Here is a 13,731-nt window from a genome sequence, read left to right as displayed (position 1 = left end):
CCATCATGTTATAAAATGAACTAAAATCCCCACAAGACAATGGGATGGGCCTGTTCTGTTACTACCGTTGTCTGGAAATTTCCATGGCGAGAGAGCAGACACTGGAATGTCAAGGCTTCATCATATGGCAGCAAAAGGCTCTTCTATTACTGTGTCCCACCCACACATGCCCCTCATATTTCTAAGGAACTGGGCCAGATTTTCAGGTCAAACCAAGGGCAGAAGATGAATAGCAGTGTAGACGGGAACACAGCAATTATTAACCCTGAATCTAGGTGTGTGGTTGGGCAGCTTTGGCACACATTGCAGGGGCATGGAAGCTCTCCACAGCATTTGAGGATGAAGCTGAGAGTGAATTGCTGGTGGAGAACACAAGCAGGCCCATGGTGGTCCTCACATGTTTGCCACTGAGCCAAGGTGTGGTAATGCAGGGGTGAAGGCCTTCTGGCCCAACAACAACAACAACAATCTGGCCTGCTCTGCTGCTTCTTGTTCTTCTTCTTCGGCAATCACTCATAGCTAAATAAGGTTGTCTTTCATGAACACGGTCTTAACAGTGAGTCCGTAATTGACTGTGGAGGCCAATTCTGGAACCACACATCCTTCCATAGTGGGGACATAGGCATAGCTATCAACTTTTCCCTTTTCTTGCGAGGAATCCTATTTGGAATAAGGGAATTTCCCTTTAAAAAATGGAAACGTTGACAGCTATGGACATAGGTTACTGGGTGGGAGTTGATCACGGTGAGGGTTTGCCAAGCGTGCTTTCCTCTTAGCACGTTTCTCCCTTTCGTCCTGAGCTTCAAAGCCCATGACACCTTTGGTAAAGGCTGTTCTCCAGTTGAAGCACTTGCAGGCCAGTGTTTTCCAGTTGTTGGTGTTTATCCTACATTTTTAAAGATTTGCTTTGAGAGAGTCTTTAAACCTCTTTTGTTGACCGCCAGCATTACGCTTTCCATTTTTAAGTTCGGAATAGAGTAGTTGCTTTGGAAGACGATAATCAGGCATTTGCACAACATGACCAGTCCAACGAAGTTGATGTTGAAGAATCATTGCTTTGACATCATTGCCTGCCCTGCTAACCTGCTGCAGTAGCAAGACATAGTCTTCAATTGCCACAAAAATGCCCGGACCTTCACAAAAACCCTTCAGCCATCACTGCTTGTCTCTTTGTCATGCAATGTCCCGGATTCCCAATTGCAAGCTTCTTTAAAGGTAAAGGGACCCCTGACCATTAGGTCCAGTCGTGACCGACTCTGGGGTTGCGGCACTCATCTCGCTTTACTGGCCGAGGGAGCCGGCATACAGCTTCTGGGTCATGTGGCCAGCATGACTAAGCTGCTTCTGGTGAACCAGAGCAGCGCACGGAAACACCGTTTACCTTCCCGCCAGAGCGGTACCTATTTATCTACCTGCACTTTGAGGTTCTTTCGAACTGCTAGGTTGGCAGGAGCAGGGACCGAGCAGCGGGAGCTCACCCCATGGCGGGGATTCGAACCACCGACCTTCTGATCGGCAAGTCCTAGGCTCTGTGGTTTAACCCACAGTGCCACCCGCGTCCCATGTGCCACCCGCGTTCCATCCTTAAAGCGGCTATGGGTCAAATTGCAGCTAGCTTGCAAGAGTCTGTAAAAGTGAGGGGAAACGTTCCTGTGTGATATAGGAAAAGTGTTATCCTCTGCCTGCTTTACAAGCCCAGAAGCAACATGATCGGACTTGATGACATTGAAGCCTGTAAGGGACAAGAAAAGAAAAGAAAAGAAAAGAAAAGAAAAGAAAAGAAAAGAAAAGAAAAGAAAAGAAAAGAAAAGAAAAGAAAAGAAAAGGCAGCTCTGGCCAACTTTATGGGTGGAGGGGGGAAAATGCTTCCTGTGACAGTACCCCTGAGAGAAGTGAACCCAAAAAGTTGTGCTTGCACAGTACAACTTGTACCAAATTGAAAAGCAGGGACTGCATCTGCTGTGGCTTGACCAGAGGTGGTTTTAGGATAAAGCCACTTCCAGACCTGGCCCAGGAGGTGGGGTTGCGGGCTTCACGCCCACCCCACATGAGCGGGGGCTGATTTCAGCCCCCGCGAGAGCAGGAGAATCCCGGCCGTGTCGTCCACCCAGCCAGCCAATCGGGTGGCAGGTGGAGCGTGGCCTCCCCTATTTAGGGCCGGCGCGGCCGGGGCTCGCCCTCTTTTGCCGGCTTGCCCCCACGTTTTCCCACCCTCCCTCCCTCCCTTTAGGTAGGTTTCTGACTTTGCTATGGACTTCGGTCTGTCGCCGCAAGGGGCATGGTAGGAATTTTTCCCAATTGGCAATTTGCAGCCATTTGGTTTTTCGCCTACCTCGTAGCAACTCGTCACAACTCTTCGGCATTGGCGGTTAGGCATTGGTAAGAAGGGGTTAAGAGGATGTGGGGGGGGGAGGAACGCCATCACCTCCCCCAGAGAACGAAGGGTGGTCCAGTAAAGGACTGGGGGGGCGTGGCCCTGTCCGAAGCCTATGGAGGTGTGGGCCTAAGCACGCCCCCCCGAGCGGTGATGGGGGGGAGCTCCTAGTTGACTCAGCAGGAGACTCCCCCACTATGGTGTTAACCCTTCCCGTGTCTCCAGCAAATGGGCTGGAGCCGGATAGTCGATAGGACCAATACCTAAGCCAATGCCTCTCATTCCTGAATTCAATAAAGTTGTGGCCTAATTCACCCATTTAACCTTAAATTCTGGTGTCTTGGTGGGGGGCGGGAACTCGCCACGCAACATGACTGGTTTGGCCACACTGGGTGCCATGCTGCCAGGAGGAGGGCGCCACAACAGTGCTGAGGAATGGGACGCAAGAGGCGGGTGGGCACCGAATTTTAGTGCCATACAGGGCACCGCTGAAATTTGAGAGCCCAAAGTCCGCCACTGGCTTTTTACAAGATACAAAAATACAGTGGTACCTTAGGTTAAGAACTTAATTCGTTCTGGAGGTCAGTTCTTAACCTGAAGCACCACTTTAGCTAATGGGGCCTCCTGGTGCCGCCGGAGCACGATTTCTGTTCTCATCCTGAAGCAAAGTTCTTAACCTGAGGTACTATTTCTGGGTTAGTGGAGTCTGTAACCTGAAGCGTCTGTAATCCGAGGTACCACTGTACACGATGGGAATTTAGAATTTAACATATGTGCATGAAGAATGGCACTTGTTTCTCTGAATAACTCCATCTCTGCCTTTGCCTTCTGTTTTTATCTATTACGCTGGCACTGAAAAGTTGCGTTTATTACCTGTGTAATGAATATGCAAGGAAGTAACACATCAAAAGAGTGGTTTTCTGAAGACTATTCAATTGCCCTTGCGAAGAAACAGCCATTTGTTTCACACTTGGAAACCCAACATTCTTATCTGATCTACTACACTGGCTACTGCAAAAGGTAATAAATTACCAGGGGAACCTATGAATCACTTGGTTCATTGGGGTTCAGGGGTCTGTTTCTGCCATGCTTAAGTACACAAATTGGCAGCCTTGTGCCGCTGCATATTTGTTGGTGGTAGGAATGGAGAAGCAATTTGATTTAATTTGTGTTTAAAGCCACATTCTGAAAAAAATGAAAAGATGTGTACTGCCATCTTTCAAAATTCTCACTTATCCAGCCAAGTAAGGAAATGCACACACCAAGGTAAAGTGTGCATATAAATGCATATATTGGCCACAATCTCACACAAGCATGTCTTATTTTAGGGGGAAATGTGCACACGAGTCAAAACTGCATACTGTGGTACCTCGGGTTAAGTGCTTAATTCGTTCCAGAGGTCCATTCTTAACCTGAAACTGTTCTTAACCTGAAGCATCACTTTAGCTAATGGGGCCTCCTGCTGCCGTTGTGCCACCGGAGCACGATTTCTGTTCTCATCCTGAAGCAAAGTTCTTAACCCGAGGTACTATTTCTGGGTTAGCGGAATCTGTAACCTGAAGCGTATGTAACCTGAAGCACATGTAACCCGAGGTACCACTGTATTGTCTTCTTCATAGAATCATAGAATTGTGGAGTTGGAAGGAACCATGGTTTGGCCAATAGTTTTCAATGGTGTTAGTGGGATCGCTGAGTGAATCCCATCTACCCCAAACCCTTTTCCCCCTTTTCTCACCCTCTCTGTGGGATTTTATTTCATTTTATTTTATTTTATTTTGTATACGTGCAAAAGTCACTACACGGAAATTGGTTCAAAATCAGATAGAATCTCTTAATATAGCTTTAAATAAATATAATTTCAAAACATAGGTTTGCTGTCCAACTACAGTAAGTTAGTTGAACTCAGATCTTATTTTAATCATGGGGACAAGTTAGCAATGTAAGTCTGAGGGTACATTTTATCATGTGTGGTGGACTTGTAAAAGAATATTGAGAATTGAGAATTTTATCATATGTGGTGGACTTGTAAAAGAATATTGAGAATTGATATATAATGAATTGGGAAAAAATGTTTTAAAGTACCTTTCCAAAAAAAATCCAGAGTCTTTTTTGTAGGGGATAATTCAGAGGGAAATTACCAGGTGTCAAAAAAGACCATTTATATATGCTACTACTGTGGCCCGTTTTCCAAAAATGGAAAACAAGCAAAGTCCCAACCAAAGAAGAATGGCAACTTAAACTGATGGAATACATGCAGCTTGCAGATTTAACATATAGAATAAGAGAACAAGAAGAATGTGCATTTAAAGAAGACTGGAAAATGTTTACTGAATATGTGGGTGAAAATTGTGTTTATTCAAAAACGCTGGTAGCATTAAGGTAAATTCAGCAGAATAAATCAGTTTTGATGGATGTAACAATGGATTACTGAATGGTTTAGTTCATGTAAAATATGCAGGGGTGTATGGTATGCAAAATGAACCATGGAAAGAGAAGAAGGGAAGCCACTGATTTAAGGTTGTTTAAATGAATATTTTGAAATGTAAATTAGAAAATGTAATAAAAATTATATATATAAATAAAAAAGCAATGTAAGTCCAATTTCTTTCAGTGGGAAGTAACTGCAATTAATTTAGTCTGGATCTAGTATCATCAGTTAGCATTTGCAGTAATGTGACTTTAAGAAGGAAGACGCCATTGTACTTTGTGTTGGAGAAATTAGGCCTTCAACAAAGTATTGCTCAGAGGAGACCCGCTGAAATTAAAGGACACGGCAAAGTTTAGTTTACTCCTTTCAATAGATCTACTCTCTGTATAAATTTTAGTTGAAAACCACCCTATGTTACTTTCCCAAAGAGTTGACAACTACACTAAAAACAAAAAACCATGCCAAAAATTTGAACAGCTCCAGTTCCCACTGCTACACCACATTGGTTCACACAAATGGTGGGTGAATTACCAGTCAATTGGTGAGTGGGGGGGGATTGGGTGTTAACGGAAGTGTTATTTCATGCACAGGTGCGCAAATTGGCAGCAGGAACTTGTTCTCCGTTGCAATTAGATCGTGTCCCTGAATGGTAGTTATTGATGATCTTTGCTAGGTGCCAGAAGCATTCCAGGTAAAGTTGAATGTTCTCCGCTCTATGAATGTTTTTGCACCTGCTGGCTATTCGGGAGTTTTTTAAAGCTGGCACACTGATAGGCCAATTCTATCTGTTGGGATCACGGTGTCTGAACCCAAAGCTCTTGCTGCTTCCTCTCTTACATAACGTACCCTTCAACCCAAAGATTCCTAGGAGAGTGCACAGGATTACACTCAAACACCACAGAGCAAACTTTCCATAAAACCATAAAACCAAGAAATGAAAGTTAAAAGAGCAGCAAGAGCCAAGTCATGGCTGCTGTCATTTCCAAATGCCCATAAGGAAAAAAAATGGCTTAATTCCAGCTAAACTCTACTCAAAGTAGACCTGCTAAAAAATAATGGACCTCAGTTAGTCTTAAGGAAGTCAGCCCTGAGTGCTCACTGGAAGGACAGATCGTGAAGCTGAGGCTCCAATACTTTGGCCACCTCATGAGAAGAGAAGACTCCCTGGAAAAGACCCTGATGTTGGGAAAGATGGAGGGCACAAGGAGAAGGGGACAACAGAGGACGAGATGGTTGGACAGTGTTCTCGAAGCTACCAGCATGAGTTTGACCAAACTGCGGGAGGCAGTGGAAGACAGGAGTGCCTGGCGTGCTCTGGTCCAGGGGGTCACGAAGAGTCTGACACAACTAAATGACTAAACAACAACAACAAAGTTTGTCATGTCCATTAATTTTAATGTCTTTAGCCTGAGCATGACTAATACTGAATACAACCAAATGGGATTCAGTGCTGTGCCAGGGGGGGTTCTGTTGCTGCAATTGGACTTCCTTTCCTCCACCCTGTGCCCCCTCAATCTTCTCCAGATGATTCCCCAACCCTCCAGAGCTGTTTTTGAGTGTGTGCAGGAGGCTGGAGGGGACAGGAAAAGAAGTTCCATTGCACACCAGCTGAGCGTTGGAGACGGCCCCATGTCTTAACTTGATGTTGAAAAGCTGGTAACAACGGAGACAAGTGCATCTCCGATGAGAGAGAATTCAACATCCAGGTGCCACCACAGAGAAGGCCCTGCTCCACACTGTCATACAATGAACCATGGCTGACCTTGGGCCAATCACTATCTTGTAGCCTAAACTAACTCACAGTGTTGTGATGATAAAATGGCACCAGCTCCTTCGAGCAAAGGTGGAATAGAAATCTAATAAAAATCAAATGTAGTCCCAGGCAGATGCTGAAATTTTGTAATCTGATTTAACTAACTGTGGACTAGGAAACAAGATTCAACAATCCATAAACTGGCATCTTTAGTAAAATAATCCCTTTATCCTTACAGGAAGTGAGGGCCTCTTCTTTCACAACATTTATGGTTGTCCCTATTAGTGGCCTTCTGCTCCCTTGTTGTTCTAACGCAATTTAGGCTGGGATATACCATTACCGCCATTCTTAAGCAGAATTTGTAACCTATGCAAACCAATCCTGCAATGTTAGGCAATCGCCAAGAAAACGTGGAAGCAATCAGCATGAGAGGGTTCCTTATCATCCTTATTGATCACGGGCTCAAAGGTCAAGGCCACAATGAAGTCTTCCTACCCTGTAAAAGTTAATGGAAGTTAGCTATTAAAGTTGTATGTGATTGTGCTTTCCACAGCTATATAAAAGGAGGCATTTTAAATGGACAGTCACCTTTTCTGACTCGTCTCTGCCTTCCTCCTATCTGCATGCTTCCGCCCAGCTTCACTGAATAATCCCTCAGGTAAGACACAGACAGAAATCTACTTTACACATATAGAGGCTATGTAAACTTTATCAGATTGGCAAGTGTGTTTAAATAATCAGAAGCCTGGGTAAACCGATGCACTGATTTTTTTAGATTTGCACGGGCACCAAGCCCCAAACCACACACAATTAGCTATGTGTGGCTATTGGGTTTAGAGCGCTGCTGGTTTGATTGTGTTGCTGTTTCGATTTGGGGCTTGCATTTCCCAAAGCAGAGCTGTGCCAGCCTTCGAGGCAAACTCAGAATGTGCATAGGGTGCCCACAATTCAGGGACATGGGCCTCAAAGATGTCAATGGAGAAAGCACGTCTTGGAAGAGGTTCACAAAGGGAGCTTGGCCAGTCTTTAGCTGGGTGATATCTATAGATCCCTGTATGCCCTGGGAAACCATCTAAAACTTTCTAATCCCAATCGACAGCCCGGCGATATAGGCAAGTTGTAATGGCAGAGGAGATAGTCAAATGAAAATGAGGAAAGATAGGAAGTGTTGCTGCAAATCCTTGATTGTGAAGGCTGCAGTCCTGTACAGTGGTATCTCGGGTTAAGGGGTTAATTCGTTCTGGAGGTCTGTTCTTAACCTGAAACTGTTCTTAACCTGAAGCACCACTTTAGCTAATGGGGCCTCCTGCTGCCGCTGCACCGCCGCTGCACATTCTGTTCTCATCCTGAAGCAAAGTTCTTAATCCGAGGCAATATTTCAGGGTTAGCGGAGTCTGTAACCTGAAGTGTATGTAACCTGAGGTACCACTATATTCGCTTTCCTGGGAATAAGCCCCATTGAAGGTGCCAGGGCTGGCCCAGGATGTTTTGCTGCTTGAGGCAAAATGCCCCACCAGCACCATCTCTGCTGTGGCCATGCCATGCCCCTGCTGCCATGGGCATGCCCTACTGCCACTGCGGACACATCCTGCCGCAGCAGAACCAGGACAGCTGTGGTGGAAGTGCACATATGTTGAGGTGGCGGCCATGGGGAGCAGCGTGCTCCTCAGGCCAAGATCGGCCGCCTGAGGTGAGCGCTTCCCATTGCCTCATGGGTGGGCCAGCCCAGTCAGGTGTCGCTGTTCAACATACTACAAATCAGAAAGGGCAGCAAAACTTTTAACTGGACTGGAGGAGGAGAGAAAGGCCCTTGGACCAGCCCTGTCTCAAACAGAGCCCTGTGGCACAGGCTCATGGCTTCTTTAATTTAAAAGTATTGCACTTGGGCAAAAAAAATGAGAGGCACAAATACAAGATGGGTGACACCTGGCTTGAGAGCAGTACATGTGAAAAGGATCTAGGAGTCTTGGTTGACCACAAACTTGACATGAGCCAACAGTGTGACGCGGCAGCTAAAAAAGCCAATGCAATTCTGGGCCTCATCAATAGGAGTATAGCATCTAGATCAAGGGAAGTAATAGTGCCACTGTATTCTGCTCTGGTCAGACCTCACCTGGAGTACTGTGTCCAGTTCTGGGCACCACAGTTCAAGAAGGACACTGACAAACTGGAACGTGTCCAGAGGAGGGCAACCAAAATGGTCAAAGGCCTGGAAACGATGCTTATGAGGAACGGCTAAGGGAGCTGGGCATGTTTAGCCTGGAGAAGAGGAGGTTAAGGGGTGATATGATAGCCATGTTCAAATATATAAAAGGATGTCACATAGAGGAGGGAGAAAGGTTGTTTTCTGCTGCTCCAGAGAAGCGGACACGGAGCAATGGATCCAAACTACAAGAAAGAAGATTCCACCTAAACATTAGGAAGAACTTCCTGACAATAAGAGCTGTTTGGCAGTGGAATTTGCTGCCAAGGAGTGTGGTGGAGTCTCCTCCTTTGGAGGTCTTTAAGCAGAGGCTTGACAACCATATGTCAGGAGTGCTCTGATGGTGTTTCCTGCTTGGCAGGGGGTTGGACTCGATGGCCCTTGCGGTCTCTTCCAACTCTATGATTCTATGATTCTATGATTAAGGGGATTTTCAGAAGTAAAGATGTTCTGATCAAAGCAGCAGGGAGAGAGGGACCCATTAATCCCCACATGTGGTGCCACAGTAAGATGAGGGAGGACAAGTCATCACACTCTCACCCCCACATCCATTGCTGAACCCCTGTGGTTGTGTGAAGGAGCTATGCATGCTAATTGTAATTCAATCATAAACTGGAAATTGAAATAAGGACGTCAGCCTAAGCATGCTTACTTTTGAAAGTTAATTCCATCAGACTCAGTAGGACTTACTTTAGGGAAAATATGTGCAGGACAGGAACATGCTAATAAACAGAATAACTGAAAAGAAGTGAGGGAACGGTGCTTTAAAATAATTAACAAACTACAAGGAGCTTTTGCGGTTCTCTTTTCAAAGTTGAAACTGGAGCTGAGCAAACAGATACATTGAGCAAAAGTGTTGTGTAAGGACACAGCACTAAATAGTTTCTGGTTACAACATTTTTTTGTTGGGGGGGGAACAAGGATGCAAGCAGAAAAGAGTAAAGATGTTTAAAGAACTTAGAATTTGTGGGTGAAAATCTAAGGAACATGTTTCCAAGGCCTAAGTTAAACCAGGATAAGAACAGGGAACAAATGTTCAATGTTTTCAATGCCTTTGTATCAGGTGTAGTAACAATTATTAAACAACAAAACAACAACACCAGAACTGGCTTATGAATATAAAGGACAATTATACTGGAATAAATATATAACTTCATAAACCTACTAGACAATGAACTAACTAAAGCCTGGAGATATAAACATAGAATGAACCAGTGTCTCTCTCATTGTTACATATATTGGTTATGTATGCAGTAAGTATGTCATAACATGGCTGGAACAAAGTAGTTCTTCACTGGAAGCACAAAGCCATGAACGCAGGAGCGCTTGCCAGAAAGCGTTCTTCAAGTAGTCATTAGCAGGAAGCGCAATGCCAAATGATCAGTTGAAGCCAAATTGATGAGCCCTGTTCTCCAGGTATTATCCAGGTTTTGCAGCAAGTTTCATCAGTCAATAATGCCAAATAATACAGGATGGCATTCCAGTTACAATAAATGAACAACCACAAACTACATGCAATACCCATCCCATGTTGTGTCTTACCTAATCACTCAACACGGTTCGCTCAAGACAAAATGCTCACAGGCACAGCAATTGTAATACCAAACATTTAAATATATTACAGGTGCATAGAATCAATCATCACATTCATACATGGTTAAAGGTACAGTAACACTTCTCTGTTATTGCTAAACCAACAAAGGCACAAAAATTGATTATATATAACAACCAAGGTCAAATTCGGTATTCAAACCTTTTGGAAACAAGGTTCCTAGTTGAAATATTAATTTGTACTCTTTTTGTAGCAATGCTCTTCGTACATCAACAGATCTAAAAGGTAGTTTTTTAAAGGTCCACAGAAAGAAAAAAAACTCAGCTTCTTGCTGGAAATGATGGACTAACGGTGCGTCTAGACAAGCATTGTGTATTTTGGACCTATGTTCAGAAATTCTAGTCCTGAGTGCACGGGTAGTACTACCTACATATAGAAGCCCACAAGCACAACGGATACTGTATACACAGTTTTTGTAGAACAATTTGTAAACTGTTGCAAAACAATCTTTCGCCCATTTATTGTGTTGCTAAATGATTTCACGGGCAACAGAAATCTGCAACATGTGCAATGACCGCATCTATAATGCCCTTTCAGCGTTGTATGTGGGTCATCATTATGGTATTCAAGTAGATCAGTGTGGGAAAGAACGTCCCTAAACAATCGAGTATGCCTTTTGCCTAAAATAGGCACATTTTCACAGCCTGGAATATGGGAAATTGTCCTTTATATTCACAAGCCAGTTCTGTTGTTGTTCTTTTGTTGTTCAATGCCTTTGGGTCATTCCATCTCTCACGCCAAGGGTTCTTGATCTTGTGAGATGTTGGGACATGAATAAGGAGTCTTGAGTAGCTGACAGTGTGCAGAAAAGTCTCCGCTCTGCCCATGAGGATCATGAAAAATCCCACACATTTAGAAAGAGATGCAATGGGATGTGATCCGTCGTCTTGAAAAGTTATTTGTTTTGAACGTTGCCCAGACACACCTCTCGCTCAAAACCCCTAGGGTTTATCCCCAAAGCTCTATCAGTTAATAGAAAGTCAAGAGAAAGACTTTAGTTTAGATCATATTTTGGGTTCCAAATATTTGCCCCATGTTTGTATTTTTTACTTTCCATCTTGAGGACAAGTCTGAACGCACAAAGCTCCCTTATACCAAGTCTCAGAATGAAAACAGCTAATGCTCAGTGTTAGAACAGGTAGGTAGCCGTGTTGGTCTGATGCAGTAGAAATATATATACATTGTCCAGTAGCACCTTAGAACCAACTAAGTTTGTTTTTGGTATGAGCTTTCGTGTGCATGCATAGCCTGGCAGCTGCTCTCCAAGGTCTCAAGATATTTTCCAGCCCAGTGACCCCAAATCCTTAAAACTAAACTAGGTGCCTTCTGCATGCAAACAGGATGCTGTTGCTGAGGAGTAGTCCCTCTCCATACCTAATCGTTCAACAAGTATGCTTTTTAAGCCAAACCATCTCATTCCTGGAGAAGTTAAAGTAGAAAGTATCAGAAAAAGAGACCTAGGATTTATCCTAGATAGGCCCTTCATATCTAAAACATCTAACATCATAGAAATAACTTTTTGAAAATCTTTTGATGTTTCCAAAATGTTTTAGTGTAAGTGCCGCGTCCTTGGTCCTTTATTTTGGAGTAGTCCTGTTGAAGTGACTGTCACGGTTGATGTATGCCCAACGGAGGACCTTAAGGTCCATAAATAGCAACACCATAGAGGTCCCAGGCCCAAAGTTAGATTAGCCTCAACCAGAGCCAGGGCCTTTTCAACACTGGCTCCGGCCTGGTGGAACACTCTGTCTCTGACCAGGGCTCTGCAGGATCTGATTTCTTTCTGCAGGGCCTGTAAGACAGAGTTGTTCTGCCTGGCCTTTGGCTTGGAGCCAATTTGATTCCCTCCCCCTCTTTCTTTTTTCCTTTTTCCTCCTGTGAAGAGGCTGCATTTTAATGTTTTAATGTTTTTTAAGTTGTATTTTAATCAACTTGTTTTTATTATTGGTTGTTAGCTGCCCTGAGCCCGGTCTTGGCTGGGGAGGGTGGGGTATAAATAAAAATTGTTGTTGTTGTTGTTGTTGTTGTTGTTGTTGTTGTTGTTGTTGTTTTTATTTATTTATTTATTTATTGCAAGATGCCCTGCATAATAAGATGGGTCCAGTGCTTTTTTCTGGGGGTACGCATACCCCTAAACATTTTGTGAATCTAAGTTTGGCCTCATTGAGGGGCAGTATTTCAATATGAGTAGGAAAATGAGAGTACCCCTAAACATTTTTTTAAAGAAAAAAAAAAACATTGGAGGGTCCCTTCTCTTCATTGGGCATTAATGAATTAGGATAATTTCCTTCTTTCTGCTAATAGTCTCACCAAAGGATGGAATTACAGGACTGCCACTTAAGTAATCATGAAACGGTATTTATTTTTGTTGTTGTTTAGTCGTTTAGTCATGTCCGGCTCTTCGTGACCCCCTGGACCAGAGCACTTCAGGCACTCCTGTCTTCCACTGCCTTCCGCAGTTTGGTCAAACTCATGCTGGTAGCTTCGAGAACAGTGTCCAACCATCTCGTCCTCTGTCGTCCCCTTCTCCTTGTTATAACATCCCTTAAATGTTAGTGTTCCATTTCCCCACCATATAAAAGAGCCAGTGTTGTGTAAAATGGTCAAGAAGGTGGCTTCTACATGGGCTGTGGAGGAAAGTGAGGGGCAGATGGGGCTCATTCACCTGGGAAGGGAGCCCATCTAGGAGAAGGAAAACTTCTTAATACATCTAAATACATCTAAAAGCTAGAAGCAACGCAAATATTTAGAATGATCACTTTAAAACAGAAGCAATTGAGAGGAACTAATAACTATTGTAAAGCCAGAGTATTAAGGACAGGCCATAATAATAAATTACTGGAACAAGTCAAAATCCCCCCAATTATAACTAATAGGTTTCTTCCTCATGTTTGAGAATTCTCAGTTTACAGAGAATGAACCTTTGGTTGTTGCTTACTGTAAATCTCAATATGACTCCAAACTCACCCACAAACCAAGTTTCAGGTTCCAAAATTTGCTGAAGTGTAAAAACAATGAAAGCCAATAGTGTTCCCTTTTCTCATGATCATTACAGGAAACATTAAAGAAACACACACACACACACATACATCCTGGCCATTTCAAATTCCAAACTTTTGGCTCCTTTATAAGCAGCCTGCCTCCTTTATTTTTGAGCTTTCCCTTTAGGGGCAAGGGGATGCCCCACAGATCCACCACTTTGCAGTGTGAAGAGGAAGGAGGAAGCAGGCCATTGAGAAAAATATAACGCCTCAATACTGTTCCGTTTGATCTTCAAAGATGTTTAATGCTTAATTTAGAGTTCACTCATCTGTGGGCTTCGTAATGCTAAGCTATTTTAAAAGCACACTCTGTTACCGGT

This window comes from Podarcis vaucheri (assembly GCF_965113315.1).
Source record: "Podarcis vaucheri genome assembly, chromosome: 10".
Classification (NCBI taxonomy): domain Eukaryota; kingdom Metazoa; phylum Chordata; class Lepidosauria; order Squamata; family Lacertidae; genus Podarcis; species Podarcis vaucheri.
The sequence above is the reverse complement of the archived record's forward strand: the minus strand, read 5'-3'. Positions refer to the sequence as shown.